The sequence below is a fragment of the Patagioenas fasciata genome, chromosome 3, assembly GCF_037038585.1.
Source record: "Patagioenas fasciata isolate bPatFas1 chromosome 3, bPatFas1.hap1, whole genome shotgun sequence".
Classification (NCBI taxonomy): domain Eukaryota; kingdom Metazoa; phylum Chordata; class Aves; order Columbiformes; family Columbidae; genus Patagioenas; species Patagioenas fasciata.
The window spans coordinates 23,004,044-23,020,767 of NC_092522.1; the positions used below are offsets into that span (position 1 = coordinate 23,004,044).

Sequence of the window (16,724 nt, forward strand, 5' to 3'; positions counted from 1 at the left end):
CTTGTGGATCTCCACTGATCATCATGCATTTCTGAAAATCCAGGTTAATTCAGGACACATGCTGTGTGGTTCAGTCTCTCCAGATCATGCCTGCTACATGCTACAGCCTGCAGAATCACCCTTCCCAGCAGATCACTGCTGCATCAAGTTCTGAGTATGCTGGCAGAAGAACGTTGATTACCTTTTTGACTCTGGTTGTTTGATTGGCAAGGTGATTACATATTTCCCTCCTGTTCCCTACTCAGTTGTCTACCTCTGCTCTGCAGTTGACTCAAGGCTGGCTTACTGCTACCTTCACACAACCTTCCTCAGATTGGATATTAGGAAAAAATTCTTCACAGAAATGGTTGTTAAGCACTGGAATGTGCTGCCCAGGAAGTGGTGGAGTCACCATCCCTGGAGAGGTTTAAAAGGCACATAGACGAGGTTCTTAGGGACGTGGTAGAGTTAGGGACATGCTAGAGTTAGGTTATGGTTGGACCTGATGATCTTGAGGATCTCTTCCAACTGAAATGATTCTATGATTCCTGACATATTGCTTGAATGTCTTTCATTTCATTTCCTTCTCCTGGGCCATGTTTCATAATGACCATGATAAAAAAAAGCTATGTCTTCTATTTGACTTTTTCGAAACTTGTGCTCGATAAGGTGTGGTGTTTTTTGGTGCTTTTGTTTTGTTTGGTGTGTGTGTGTGGTTTTGGGGAGGGTGGGGGGTGGGTTTTGTTTGTTTGCTTGTTTTCCTCCTTCTGGTGCATCTCATTGATCACATTTCATCAACAGAAATTTCCATTAGATTTATACAATCCTAAAAGTACATTCAGCCCTTTGAAAGCAACCGTGAGGCTGATGCACCCCCCGGTGAAAATGAGTTTGACACCCCTGTTCCAAGTGATACCAGAACAATAAGATAGTGAAGCGGGGCAAGACTTGCCCCATTGCTTGATTAATAGTACTTCCATAAGGGTCAGCTATCAATCTCATGAAATCTTCAGGCACATTGAAGAATGCCCAGCTGACTGCTTGTCAGGCAAGCAAATCCTAGTATTGACTGAATCCTGAAGTACAAGCTTTGCTTCACTCACGGCAAACCCTCCACAACCAACTACATTTGGCTGTAATGAATGTGTGTGAGGTACACGGATTGCCAGGCTGGCCCAAGTCCAATATTGATGGAGAGCTAGAGTCTCAGTGAACCAAGGTAGCTACTTCACTGCTGGAAAACAGAGGACTGAAGTGTCACATCAGCATACACTGGAAGGGAGCAAGAAACACTCCAGAGCCTGACTGGAGAAGCGAGGAGAAATTAACATTTGGAAATATCACGTTTCTCTTGCAAAGTAAGTTCTGCAGCCCTACAGTGACACCACCTACCTGGGAAACGGACACGGCAGAGGAACTGTGAAGTCAGACATGGGATGTAACACATGCCACAGGTTGATCCTTCAAAGAACATACCAGAAACAAAGCAAAGATTTCTGCTCTGTCTCATTCGTGTTATAGGATGTCTCAAATGACACAATGGTACACTGTCAATGATGTCATTCTGAGAAGTTTATACAACTGTTTATAATTAGGAACAGGAACTGTTTATAAATTGGCAGACTAAAGGAGATGTCTCATTCACAACATAGTCCTATTGTATCCTCCCTATATGGCTCCAAAATGAATAGAATATGAAAAGTAAACTTAAAACCATCTGACTGGAACCTGATGTATCTATCAGATACAGATCAGAAATCACACCTTACAGATAAAGTAGCGCATATACAAAGATATTGACAATTTGCCAAAGAAATCAATACATGCCAAAAAGAGCTATAAAATAAGACAATGAAAATGTTTCTATGTATTGATCCAGTGTTAAACTTGAGGTGTTGTTGATGCACATAAGCCAACTACAGCAGTGACCTGAAAGACATATCTGTACAAAGTTGTGGAATAGCATCATCACAGAGGAAACATCAGAGCACTATTAAGGGTAGTTTTGGTCAAGTGAACTGCTTACTAAAGCAAAAAATCTTAAAACTCCAAATACAGAACTCTTTTCTACAAACCATCAAGTGTTATTTTAATTTGGGGTTTTTTTTAGAGGGCATACATCCTCAGAACCACAAATTTGACCTTATATATCCCATATCTTTCCTATTAAGCTCACAAAGTCAATTATTAAAGGCTTGGAATTAAAGTTACAATTGAAATCTGAAATTCTGCATCTTCAGTGTGCATATTAATGATTTGATTTGATAAGAGCATGTAGGAAATACTAGAATTCCTTCAAGTCTACTTCAGGTTTTTAAGGTTGATCTGATTTGATCTATGTTTTAAAAGCTTTAACAAATACATTAATTAATTCTTGTACATTGCTAGTACTGGGCCATGCACTATTATTTTCCATGTAATAAATTCATGTTGCTATGCTACCAAGAGCTAAAATAACCTAATAAGCATTAATTAACATTTGCACAACAGCCTGTAATGTTGTTACTTGCCGTTTTACAGACAAGAAAAGCTGAGACACTAAGAGGAACTCTTAGATCACGTAATGAATCAGCAGTAGCATGAAAACAGAGACAATAAATCCTCAGTCTCGTTTCTACCATGTCTGGGCTAGGCGTTTTTTAAGTGACAACATCATCCAACTAATTCTATTGCTTCAAAACATTGCTTCAAATTTGTTGAAATTGTTATTACAGCTTTCCACTCAAAACTGACGGGTTTTATTTTCATTTACGTCTGATTATTATTAAAAAAATCAAGGTTCTTTCTTAAATTATTGGAAAGCAGCAACTGAAATAACTGAAGAGCTAAATTAAGAAAGTTCCCATGATTTTGCTTCCAACTCCCACCTGCTTCTGCAACATAGTGGGCAGCTAAGAAGAGTTTTCCAGTTTTTAAGTGTTCACAAGTCTACAGAAATTTCCGCCAAACTCTCCCAGCTGATCCGACAATAGACCACAGGAGAAATCGTGGATTATGTCTAGAGTTCTTCACTCTCCTGCAAATTTCTCCTCTTTCCCAATAATGACATGTGCAGATGTTACTTGAGATCACTGAGTACTTTTGGTTACAGATCTGCCTTCCCATATATCAGGAAGTTCATTTCCTCTGGCATTGTTAGGGCAGAACATCAGCTGCCAACTTCAGAGCGCTCCTCCTCGGAGCACCTGACAAGTACAAACTCAGGGAAAAATGAGTCCCCGGTCCCACCCTACCCCACATGCTTTTGAGACACAGTGAACACTCTCCTGAAATAAACATAGTCTTCCAGAAAGAATTGTCCTGAGAGACAAATCGAGTCCACATATCATCAGTGCAAACATTCCCATCATGCGCAAGAATCCCTTCCAGATCTGCTTACACATCTTTTAAAGTTTTAATTTTGGACTAGTAAAAGTCCATTCAATCAAAAAATTGCAAAAGTTTAGTGTCCTTCACCAAGGAACATGAAATGGAGCAGTTACGCAGATTGCCTCCCAGACTGCCAATTGCACAAGCTTTGTAGAACTTTGTCATTTTGTCTTGATGATTTGTTTGCATAATAGTTAGAAGGTGGTGCTGATATTTCTTCTCCAGTTTGAGCCAGTTGAAGCGAGTTAGCACTGGCCCATCAAAGCCAAATGATAAAATAAAGTGAAAACTAAAGCATTTGTAAAATCAGTATCTTGTGCTTAATTAAGTTGCTAACATTTCTCTCAAATTTGGGTAACTATTCCCTAATTGGTATTTTACTAATTCCTCTAAGATAGCCAGAGCCCTTACCAACAGTTGCACTGGTTCTACTGCAGTTAATTCTTACCGTTTATTTCTCCAGTCTTTAGCAATTCTGCCTCTTGAAATCTGTTCCTAGAAAAATATCCAGTCCTAAGTGATCTTCATTAATTTATGCCAATTAAGAATCTGAAAAGGATTGCTGCTGCCTGAAAGACACGTGTACTTACACTTACTGCTCCTTCTAGATTAATATCTATGGTTACCAGCAATAGAGTTGTCCTGTGTATTCAGTTTAGTGCTGATAAAAATTAATGAGATCATGGAATTAGCAAGATGCTAGCTAAAATTTTGATTAAATTTTAATATTCAGAAGTTCTACATAAAGCTTTATGCTGCTGGGCTGGAAAATTAATACAACTTTGGTCTTAGCAATTAGGTTCAAAATTCATTCTCCATATGACTGTAACAAGACACTCATGTTTATTCTAGAACTAGTACCATAAGATTTTGGGCCTGAAGTCCAGTCTACAGATGATACTTGATTCCCTAGTTATAATGAAGACAATTACAAGTAGCATCAACCCAGTAATGATGATTTTACAGGTAACGATGTCCATTCAGTTCCAGCTCAGACAATCAGCATCCTACAAATATGCATTTAAAACCACTTGTGAGACCACAGTAAACTGAAGCAATTCAAACTAGTTCTGTTTTTTCCCCACTTCCATTAAGAAAGAATGTCATGAGTTGTCCATTATTATGAGATCTTTTTAGACTACAAATCCATCATTTGTGATAAATATTTGATGCTAATGCTTTAATAAGTCACATGAAAGCATTCATTACTACCTGATTAGCTTCTGCTTGTGTTTAACCACAGTAGAAGCAAATTACTGCCATGACCTCCAATGGACTGACACACCTCAGAAAGTCTAATGACACTGTTAGGATGTCATTTTTACAGACGTCTGTATGCTTTCCCATCACAATCACAAAAGAGCAAACATAAGCACAGCACTGCCAGCCGGGCAGGGAGGTGATTGTCCTGCTCTGCTCTGCACTGGTCCGGCCTCACCTGGAGCACTGTGTGCAGTGCTGGGTGTCACAGGGTAAAAAGGATATAAAGCTACTGGAGAGTGTCCAGAAGAGGGCTACGAAGTCGGGGAAGGGTTTGGAGGGGAAGTCATACAAGGAGCGGATAAAGTCACTGGGTTTGTTCAGTCTGGAGTAGACCTCATGGCAGCTACTGCTTCCTCACAAGGGGAGGAGGAGGCGCAGGTACCAGTCTCTTCTCTCTGGTGACCAATGACAGAACCCAAGGGAATGGCAGAAACATGTGCCAGGGGAGGTTCAGGTTGCACATTAGGAAAAGGTTCTTCACCCAGAGGGTGCGGGAGCACTGGAACAGGCTCCCCAGGGAGGTGTCACGGCCCCAAGCCTGACAGTGTTCAAGAAGAGACTGGACAACACCCTCAGACACATGGTGTGAACTGTGGGGTTGTCACATGCAGGGACAGTAGTTGGATTCGATGATCCCTGTGGGTACCTTCCAACAGAGGACATTCTATGATTCTAAGATTGACTGATTTAAGTAACCTGTTGTTCTGAGATGAGTATGTGAAGAATCATCATGACCTTGATCTATCCTTGTGTAGCAAATGTCTAGATGACCTATCAGCTGCAGCTTGCAACACCTTTTCCAGCCTCTTCCCACTTCGCGAGAGGAGAGCAATCCCAAGTAGAGCCAATGCACTTTGGAACATTCACCAAGTGTTTTACTGTTCCCACAGCACGTGACTGGCTTAAGGATTATTCATGACAGGAAAACCCATGCCGTTAAACCTCTTGGCAAATGGCAGAAATAGAAAATATCGGAACTAAAGCTTTTTAAGTGCGCTCCTAGAAGTCAAGATCTTGCCCAAACACAGTGACAGCCTACAAAGCATATTCTGATGAAACACAGTGACCTTATCTACAGTCAGAGCACAGTCACAGTTGCCCTATCTCATGCCTTCAGGGAAGCGTTCATTAGGAACAGTGCTATCATCTAGCCCCTCCCTAGTTTAGTATGCCTTATAACACTTAGTTTAACCACATCTATAGAAATATGCATATGCTCTCCTTTTTTGCAAAGCATTTTATGTTTCTCATGTCACTGATGATGGGAATGGGGCAAGAAGGGGAAAAGCCACACAGTGCCTTTCAAATGAGGATGAAAATTATATTGAATGTTTTCCTAGTTCAGGTTGCCTTTGGTTGTGTCATGAAGGAAGTGTATTCAACCACACAGAGCTTTTCAAATCTTCAAGTCACACCTCCTTGCGAGTTCAAGTATCAGATCTAGAGCTTCCTGGGCACACTAATCTATTGTTGAGATTGGCACTCCCTGAAAAATGGTTTGCCATATCCTTCTAAAGACAGCACCTGTCACAGCGTAGAAGTCGTGGGAAGCTGTATGCATGACTATTTACCCTGGCTAAACACTGCATGAACTAACTCTTGAGCCATTTAATCTCCTGTCTCCAAAGGCAAGCATACTACCGTTCAAAAACTACTTACATAATTTCGTTGTGCTGCTCTTTGCTTCTCTTCTTATTTTTGCAACACAGAAACATGCGCAAGCATATCTGCATCATTCACACATTCACACATTTTCTTCTCTAAGGTACCCAAACCCCTCAGTCTTCTCGGCCACAGCACATCAGGAAAGCACTTCCCTGCAGTCTGTCACCCACCCGTGTTGATTATATAGGTTGTGCTCTCAGCAAAGACAACTACTTGCAATACCCTGCCCGTTCCCTTCCAAACCCAAGTTCTGCTGAATTTCAAGTTACTTTTCCCATGAACTAAGCATTCAGCTAACCCCAAGGCAAAGACATATCTCTGGTGTTTATCTGTGTGATGCAGTGAACTACCCTGGCCTGTAAACAGTGGCAGTGCTAATGCTTTTTAGACAGTGGAAATCAGCAGATCACATCCATGAAAGACTCTCCTGACAAAAGCTGTTCTGTGCAGCTAACACAGGAGGCCCTGTTTCTCACCCATCTGTTGCTGCATCAGCAGAGCCAAGAGTGCAATAGTGTGCCACGTTTCAGACTGTCATGAAAACAATATTCTACCTTGGATTTACACCACACTGATCACAACTCTTTCAGGTACTCTTGCTTACTGTCCCAAAGAACACATATGTAGAGTATACAGACCACACTCTCCACTTGCCCTAAAAGGTCACCCTTCCAACTCATTAATGTAGTACTTTTGCCTCATAAATCTAAGATCAAAGAACTTCGGAATGTCCTGAACTTCCAGGATACTCTGTTGTTGTAAATACCTCTCTGTCCTTCAGTTCAAGAAGCCTGGTCAAGTCAGACAACGGAATTGCTAACCACGTTGAGGGCTTGTTGCTGGGATTTTTTGTCAAGTTTTGTTGGTTTTGTTTTGGGGTTTTTGTTGTTGTTTTGTTTGGGTTTGGGTTTTGTTTGTTTTTAAGCAAGCTACTCAAGAAAGATTATTGCTTACATTTCCCAACATTAATTCAGCCCACTCACTACTTTTCCAAGCAAGTATGCCCAGCTGAATCTCTAACAGTTAAATCCACTCAGGTAATACATAAAAAATACCTGTATTGAAGGTGTAAGCCATTCATTCATGTACCTGCAGCTCCTTAGAGATGGCGGGAATTTTAGACGACAATTAGTAGCAATAGTAGCTGGATACTTTGACCTAAAAGGATGTACAAAAAGACCCAAGCAAATTGTCAGAAGACCTGCCAATTAACTTCCTTCAGTACCAGTCCATCTTTAGGATGCAGTTTGAAGCAATTAGGCATAGGAGATTTTTCTAACTTCACTGTTTCATTTTCTAACCACTTTGCTCTAGCTGCACACGTATTGAGCCTTGGGTATCTGCACTGTGTTACTCACACCATCATGAAGACATATTGTATAACTGTATTTCTATTAGCAGCTTGAGTACAGCATTAATATTAAAGTCACTAGCTCAGATTTTAATGAGGAACACTGAGCTTTGCAGAGCACCCATGGAAGTTGTGCCTGTGCAATGTATCAGGCAGGTTACCCCCAACCCAGCAGAAGTAGGCTGAACTTACCAAGCAAAGGTTAACAATGTATTTCATCTAGCATTACAAAGGAGCGTAGCTATCAGGCTCCTCTTTACTCACTGAGCAATCTGCTGCTTTACAATACTGCTAATCCCTCCAGACACTTCTATTCCCACAGAAATCAAGAAAAACTTTACTAATGATCTTTATAGATTTCAGGCTGGGTTTTTTATCTTTCATGGAAACTGTGCAATTCAGACAATACAAGTACAGTTGTTCCCATTTTCAAAGAGAAATTAATAGCCTATTTTACTCTCAGCTCCAAAAGAAATCATCTACCTTCTAACTGCCCTTTGATAGCAGTGAAGAGCATATGCTGAATAAGAAAGGAAAAGTTACACTGGAGGCAAATTCATTCAATGAAACCAGAAGTGCCCTTTGCACGCAGCAAAACTCAACTTGCATTAGCAAATCTGTCCTGATGTGCCAGTCTGGGTCAGTATCTTTTTGGTCCAGCATCTCTGTTCTTTCAAAGTTCCTGCCACAGAGCTGCTTGCCCTGCCAGGCAGGAGGGGGCAGCAGTCCTGAACCAAGACAGGGCTGCCTGATTTCTGACAGCACTGTGGCACCTATTCCAGGCATCCAGGATAAGGCATGACCAGTCACAGATGAAGTTGTTTTGCTCATGGTTATGGAGGGCTCAAGCCACAGGCCCAGCAGCCCAGGCCTGCTTGCCGAAGGAGAGCAGGGCACCAGCCAGCCCTGGATCTACAGAACACATCAGCCTCCACTCACCTGGCTCACAGCCCTTTGCATAGGCTCAGGCACTTGAACCTGAACCCCTCTTACAGCGAGGTCACACTGAACAGGCTGCCAGGATGACAGAAAGCACCCAGGACCCACACCCTGAATCCAGGGAGGGCACATCCCACCTCAGACTGCTCTGCCCCACACTTCTGAGAGGCCAAGACATGGGACACCCCCCTGCTTACAGGGGCTGCTCCATGCCACACGGGCACCACTGACAGGGCCAGCTCCTAAGCACTAACGGGAGCTCAAGCTGAGAGGACTCCCAAGAAGAGACCCCAGCTTATTGTCCCAAAAATCAGGGTTCTTTTACCTGCTGTGCAAAAAGCTGAATAACACAGAATCAGGATATTTATTTCATGTCTGTGCAGAGATGGGTGCTAGGTAGTAAATCCACAAAGCTAGAACACCTCAGTTTCCAAGACTCTGGTTCTTTATCCTTTGGTTTGTATTGAACTGCTCCTTTATAATACATATGCATTCCTACCTATGTGTTAATTGGCTAAGAGCCTTCTCATCATTTGAAGTGTATTAAAAATTAATTGTACATGTTCAGTGGGCAGGGGTCTTTTCTTTGGGCAACGGGTGACTTCCAGAAGAGAGATGTAGTTTTCATATTATAATCCGGCTAGTTCACTTTCAGGGCACCAATTAGTGAAGCTTTGCTGGCTTACCAAGTCAGTTTAGATAAGGGTGCTGATATTTGAGGATATATGTCTGTTGTTTTAAATATTTTTCACCTTCTACTCCTCATTATAGATATTTTGTTACTCATTATCTTCAGTATGTGAAAAATGCAGTTGTGATTCATGCTAAGATGTTTAATGTTTACAGATATAACCAAATGAGGCATGGACTCTGAACCTGGAAAAAGGAAAAAGGTGATTAAGTTCTATGTAAAAAGTTATCAAACTTGTTTAGGAAGTTATATTGATAGAGGGAACTAACATTTTAAGGGTTAAGCAACTACATAATAAGGGTCTACTAACAAGCTAACATTTTAAGCCACGTAATTAATATCTAGTTTAGAGCTGTATGTAACTAATTGTGCTAAAAAAAGCAGGACTTCATCAAATGCCAAGATAAGAAGTTTTACAGCACCCGCTGCAACCTTGAGGAGACAAGATAGCCAAGATTTACAGCAAAAAGGGGGTCTCAGTCTGGTTTCAGTCGGTTTGGTAGCTTGGGTTCCAGCCAATTCCTCATAATGAGCCAAAGGTAAAAAGTCCACTGTGACGAAGCTGAAGGAGCCTTCATCCAAAGACCCCCAAGGACCCCTCCTCAAATTCACCAAGTGACACTGCGCAGGCCCAACAGGGGAGGCTCAAGGAGGGGCTATGGAAATGGCTATCTGAGACTCACTTCATGAATATGTATAGGCGTTCCTGGGGTTATTATGAATATGTAATACCTTACTGTATTTAAGCACACTTCTTATTGTTAAAAGTGTGCGTGTTGGGCGGACTGAATCCCCCGCGCACCCAGCGCTGTTTTGCTCATGCTCTAATGAACACATGTTTAAAGAATACAATTAAGGAATTGGATTAAACATTGTTTATCCATAGAAAAAGCATAAGTTATTTATTTCAATTGGTGACCCTGACGTGATAACCTTGGATAGCTCTGTGATACCTCAGGTTCAAGGGAGGCGCCCCACTTTAATAGTGGCCCTTGGACTCCGATGTGTGAAGAGCTACCAACGTTATCCAAAATTAAAGCATAAGCAAAAGAACTGAGAAGAATTGAGCTCACTCCCCCTGAATACTGCAGTTTAACCGTAATCCAGAGTGCACGAAGGTCCCGACGGGAAAAGTGGACTGTAAGTACCACCGGGTCAGGTAGGTCCTGATGGGAAAAATGGACTGTAAGTACCATCAGATTGGGTAATGTGATTGTGTGACTGGTGTTGGCTGAGATGCAACCTGGTTGCGAAGCGAGTGCAGAGTCCTTCTAAGTGCGGTTCCAACACCCTGCGAGGGGCTTGGCCACTGAAGGGACAAAGCGAGTGAAGCACTCTCTCTCTGTGTTGTGGGTTTGAGTCCCACGTTGTAAGCTAGTTGAAGTGGGTTTGATCCCCACATTGTGAGCCAGGTTTCGTGGGTCTGAGGTTCCCACAAGAGGTCGAAGGGGAGCGACCTGCCGGAGGTACCCCCCTGACAGTCCCTTTGTGGGGGGAAATGTTAGAGTTTTGGACCCCCAACAGTCCCTTGTGGGGGGATCATGCTAGAATTCTGGGATGAAGAGAAGTTCACCCAAGGAAAAAGTAAAGGATAAATGGACTCAAGGAGTGGACCCCCCAGTTTGTAACAAAATCCTGGGGAGATATAAGAAAGAAACTAGAAAAACTCAAAGAGATAAGGAGAAACAAAGAGTTAACTCATCCCTCATCCCATCTGTTGGGACAGGACAGTTTATTTGGTGTCAGAAGTGGGATATTCTGTGAGAAGCAGTTTGGGGGGGATAGGAGCCAGAGGCTCTAAAGGAGGACTGATCGGTCTGTGCTGTGTTCTCCGGCAGTAGGTCATGGCATTCCGGGTCAAGCCAGGCCTGGACTGCTCCCTGATGTTGAGTTTATTGAAAGATTATAAGGCTTGCTAACTCCTGAGGGTCTTAGGTGGGCTTCTGGACATTGGTCGTCTCCAGATATTTTAACTGAGCAGATAAGGAACTTGGCGAAAGAAAGCAGATTTGAGATTTCTGCTGTTTTGGAAGCAGCATTGATAGCTGCCACAAACGACAAGCAAACTGAGCAAGAGATCATTAAATCACTGTAGACAGATTTACAAGTAGAATGGTTTGAACTTCAGCAAGTGGAGAGAGAATTAGCTGATAACAAATGAATCACAGAAAAACTCGCAGAACAGTCTGCAAGATGCCTTTTAGTACTGTTTTTTTCTTTGTGGGTATTTGTTTGAATGTGTTGCAGTTTCGTAAGTCTTTGTCTGTTGTATGGTATAGTAAGATCACAGATTGACCCAAAATGTAGATTTTGTGATGATGAGCAATTTAGCTCTTGACTGTGTAAATGTGGTGATGAGGTTTTGTGTGTGATAGCCATTACTTTTCTTTCTAGCATGCTAGCTTTATTCCAGCATCCAGACTTGTGCAGCTCTGTGACAGGCTGTGTCTCATTTCGGTGTACTAAATTTGGCTTTTCTTTTGTATGTGCACCCGATAAAGAATCCTGGTTTTGGGATAACAGTTGTAGCACCCCAGACGAGACACTAATAAAAGCCTTGCCCAGTCCAGCTTGTTGCCGCAGCGGGGGGCCGGGTGCCGATGGGGCTCCAGCGCACACTGACCTGTTTTGTCAGGAGACCCAGCGGTGGTTCCACCCAGATGAGCAGTGAGTGGTTCAAAGGTGCAATGCTAAAATTGAGATATTGGCTTGAAGAAGCGTAATTGTGATCTGTTCACATATTTGAACTTGGTATCTGGTTTGCGTGTCTGAGCTCAGTATTTTAGTTTGCATGTTTATATTTGGTATATTTGGGGAGATAATTACAAAATGAGAACCGGTTCCATTACTAAAGTACCACCTTGCTCCCTCTTAAGATGCATCTGTACACATGAGAGTAAATTAGTGGGAGAAGTGATTTGAATGTGAAATTCTGGGTTAGCTGTATTGCAGCTCGTGTTGTTCTGTGGATAGAGTGATTTGGATCTAAAATTAATGTAAGGGATTGATGCTTAATACGCTGTTTATTGACATCTGTAAGAAATTACAAAAGGTAGGAGCTGAGGGATGTAACTATTGCTCAGCTAATTGAAATTGAATATGAAGATTATAGTCGCAGGAATTAAATGAAGAGAGGAAAGGGGCAAGAGGAGCCCAAGCCTATGCCCGGCAGCTTCCCCTTGATAAGCTGCGGCGAGAAGAAAAAAAAAAAAAAAAAAAAAGTGAAAAGCTGAGTGGCTGCTAAAGCGGTGAAAAAAAGGGGGGGAGAGCGGCGGGGAGCGGCGGCTGCTGGAGCTGCAGCTCCTCACCTCCGGGCTCGCCGTCCGCGGGGGATGGAGCGGAGGGGGCAGTCGCTGCCTGACTCGTTCCTGCTGGGCTGCTCGGTTGTGTGTAACGCGCACACAGCAACCGGGTTTCCCCTTAGATATACACCTTCTGACCCAGGTTCAGAAGGAGGAATTCGGCCAGTAATAGAGAAATTCCTGCAAATAGGGTTATTAAAGGAATGTGAGTCCAGTTGTAACATCCTTATGTTGCCTGTCTGCCAGCCAGATGGGTCATATTGGGTGGTTCAGGACTTATGAGCTATAAACAAAATAGCTGAGGACCTCTACCCAGTGGTAGTAGACCCATACACCCTTCTCAGAGTATTAACACCTAATTTGACTTGGTTTATCGTTTTAGATTTAAAAGATGCTTTCTTTTGCCTCCCTCTCCATGAAGCTAGCCAGACAATACTTGCATTTGAATGAGGGAACCCTAAAAATAAATGTAAAACCCAGCTCACATGGACGGCGTTGCCACAAAGATTCACAAATAGCCCGGCAATATTTGGAAATCAACTTGCTAAAGATTTTGAATCCTGGGGAGCCTTGTCTGATGAGGGACAGACGCTACAATATGTGGATGACATTTTAATCGCTACTAGAACCAAGGAGACGTGCATGACCTGGACCCTGTGGACCAGAAAAACCTCCAGTGGAACAAAGAAGCCACACGAGCCTTTAAAGAACTTTAAAAGGCTTTGATGTCAGCCCCTGCTCTAGGACTCCAAGATGTGAGTAAACCATTTTTCCTATTCTTTCATGAGAAGCAGGGAATAGCCTTGGGTATATTGGCACAGGATCTTGGCCCATATCGACGAGCAGTGGCCTATTTCTCTGAACAGTTAGATGCAACTGCAAAGGGGCAGGCAGTTGCTGCAGTGGTACTGAATTTACAGAAGGCCTGGAGATTTACCATGGGTCAGAAAATGACTGTGCTAGTATCCCACACAGTGTCTAACAAGATGGTGTAGAAATTATCGTCACTAACGTTGTCAACCTAGCTTCTTTCCTCAGTGGTAACTTTAGAGAACCAGTTCATCATGACTGCCTGAAGACCATCGAAGCAACATCATCCAGTCGACCAGATCTAAAAGACATTCCTATTGAAAACTCTGAAAACTGGCTTATGGACGGCAGCAGCTAACTGCGAGGGTTGTGCATGTGCACAGACCAATTTGGAAAGAAAAGGGACTTTTGAACTCTCAAGGCAAATATATCAAATGTGCGGAGGAGATATTGAAACTACTGGAAGCAGTTCAACTTCCTAAAAAAATGGCAATCATGCATATTAAGGCACACCAGAAAGTGAGCTCAGAATCAGAAAGGGCTGGCGGACAGAGAGGCAAAACAAAAGGTTAAGCAAAAGGTAAAAACAGAAAGTGCTCTAGTCCTTGGTGGGCAGGTCTCTTTAACAGGTAAGCCAGAGTATACTAAAGAGAATCGAAACTCATCATAGATTTAGAGGAATCATATCATAAGGAAGGGTGGGTTCACACCCCCCAGGGAAAACTTATTGTGCCCTTTCATCTAGTTTGACCTTTAATAAGGGAAGAACATAAGAAAGGCTTTTGGGGAGTAGAACCACTATGCAAACATTTGATTAGGGAAACAGTAGCTAGAAATTTATATATCACTGTAAAACAGGTGATGGCAGTGTGATCTTTGCCTCCAGACTAATCCCAAAAATATACTCAAGCTAGAAATGGGTCAAATGGGGAAGGGGAATGGGCCTGGGCCACAATGGCAAATTGAGTTTTCAGAACTCCCAGGAAAAGGGGGGTACCGATATTCATTGGTATTAACTGACACTTTTTCAGGTTGGCCAGAAGCATTCCCTACCAGGACAGCAAAAGCTTAGGAGGTGACTAGAACATTGATACATGAAATAACACCAAGGTTTGGAGTTCCAGCTGTTATATCCTCTGATTGAGGGCCACATTTTAGTTATGTGTATGTGAAGTATTTTGCAGAGAACTTTGGAACCATAATAGGAAGGTCCGTTTCAAGACCTCCTGATATCCTTCACTGCTACCAATATTAGAGAACAGAATGCCTGGATTCATCATTCTAGAGTGAAGAAAGCCTGTGAAACACCATGGAGGGTAACCCGGGTGCAACCTGGAAAACTATATTTTTCACAATCACCTTTTAGTCCTTATGGGTGACCAGCCTGGGTGGTGCTTAACGCATTGGTAAGAAGAAACCCAAAAGAACAAAACAAGTAGAATTTTTGGTACATACGGGGGCAACACTAATTAAAACCTGGAAAAAAGAAACTCTAACCCCATGATGGGAGGGGCCTTTTTCTTGTTTTTTTTTTAACTACAGAAACAGCTGTTAGGACTGCAGAGAAAGGATGGACACACATCTCTCGAGTTAAAGGACCCCTGATGGAAGAAAGAACTTGGAAAGTAACTCAAGGACCGGCGGAATTGAAACTGAAATTAACATGGGATCAGTGATGTGGTACCTGGAACATGAGTTCTGGTATGGAACAGAACTCATGGAACTCGAGAAAAAAAAAAAAAAAGACCAGAAGGATGGGTATTAAGTCACTTAATAACAGGGCAGATATGCATATCAAGGGAGGATGGTAAACGAAATTTTACTGAATACGTTGGACAAACCCCCTGCAAGTTAGTGTTGCGGGCAAATTCATCAAATACCTCTATTCCTCCCACTTGGTGGCCAGGTCCACCTAATGGATATTGGTCTCAAAATGGTAGCCTGGTGGAAGAAAATAGGGTACATGATAGTATGCGCATTTCTGGGTTTACTGTTTGTACCATGTATGATCCCGTGCTTTATTCAGTTAATACATTCAGTAGTCCAAGGCATGCAAATCTCAGCTATGCCTACAGATCCTGAAATGGCAACAAAAGGAACGGGGTATAAATTGATCATCTCTAAAACATAACACCAAACTGGATCTAGCCACCGCTAGGCAAGTACTAGCTAACTTTGAGGCCAAAGCACGAATCAATAGGATAAAAAGAAAAAGGGGGAATTGTGAAAAATGCAGTTGTGATTCGTGCTAAGATGTTTAATGTTTACAGATATAACCAAATGAGGCACGGACTCTGAACCTGGAAAAAGGTGATTAAGTTCTATGTAAAAAGTTATCAAACTTGTTTAGGAAGTTATATTGATAGAGGGAACTAACATTTTAAGGGTTAAGCAACTACATAATAAGGGCCTACTAACAAGCTAACATTTTAAGTCACGTAATTAATATCTAGTTTAGAGCTGTATGTAACTAATTGTGCTAAAAAAAGCAGGACTTCATCAAATGCCAAGATAAGAGGTTTTACAGCACCCGCTGCAACCTTGAGGAGACAAGATAGCCAAGATTTACAGCAAAAAGGGGTCTCAGTCTGGTTTCAGTCGGTTTGGTAGCTTCGGTTCCAGCCAATTCCTCATAATGAGCCAAAGGTAAAAAGTCCACTGTGACGAAGCTGAAGGAGCCTTCATCCAAAGACCCCCAAGGACCCCTCCTCAAATTCACCAAGTGACACTGCGCAGGCCCAACAGGGGAGGCTCAAGGAGGGGCTATGGAAATGGCTATCTGAGACTCACTTCATGAATATGTATAGGCGTTCCTGGGGTTATCATGAATATGTAATACCTTACTGTATTTAAGCACACTTCTTATTGTTAAAAGTGTGCGTGTTGGGCGGACTGAATCCCCCGCGCACCCAGCACTGTTTTCCTTATGCTCTAATGAACACATGTTTAAAGAATACAATTAAGGGATTGGATTAAACATTGTTTATCCATAGAAAAAGCTTAAGTTATTTATTTCAAGTATATTCCTTGTTAGAGTAAATGATGTTGCCATAATTTCTAGCAATTAGACATCAAACCCAAGGCAGGAGCTGGCACTGATCTACTGGCGCACCACTCAAAATAAACTGCAATATTCTGTTTGGTTTTAAATGGGAAGGGACGAGCACGTTCACAGTAGTGCACTGACACAATCAGACAGAAAACCGCTCCCCAGGAGAGGAAGGGGATTGCAGGTAGCCATTTTGCTTACCCGCCAGCAGGAGCTGACTGTCCAACACAGCCCTTAGCAAGCCCCAGAGCTTCAGAGGTTGCCCGAAGGCAAATGCCGGAGCACCGGGCTGTTGGGATGTCCGGA

At 42.5% G+C, this 16,724-nt stretch overlaps 1 long non-coding RNA gene across 1 annotated transcript; it reads left to right on the top strand.

Annotated features, from left to right (window-relative positions):
* The first annotated feature begins 9,457 nt into the window (after positions 1 to 9,457).
* On the top strand, positions 9,458 to 16,367 carry LOC139827524 (uncharacterized). The gene is made up of 2 exons (XR_011738172.1): positions 9,458 to 10,397; positions 14,401 to 16,367. It is a non-coding gene; the product is annotated as an uncharacterized lncRNA (long non-coding RNA).
* Positions 16,368 to 16,724: the final 357 nt, after the last annotated feature.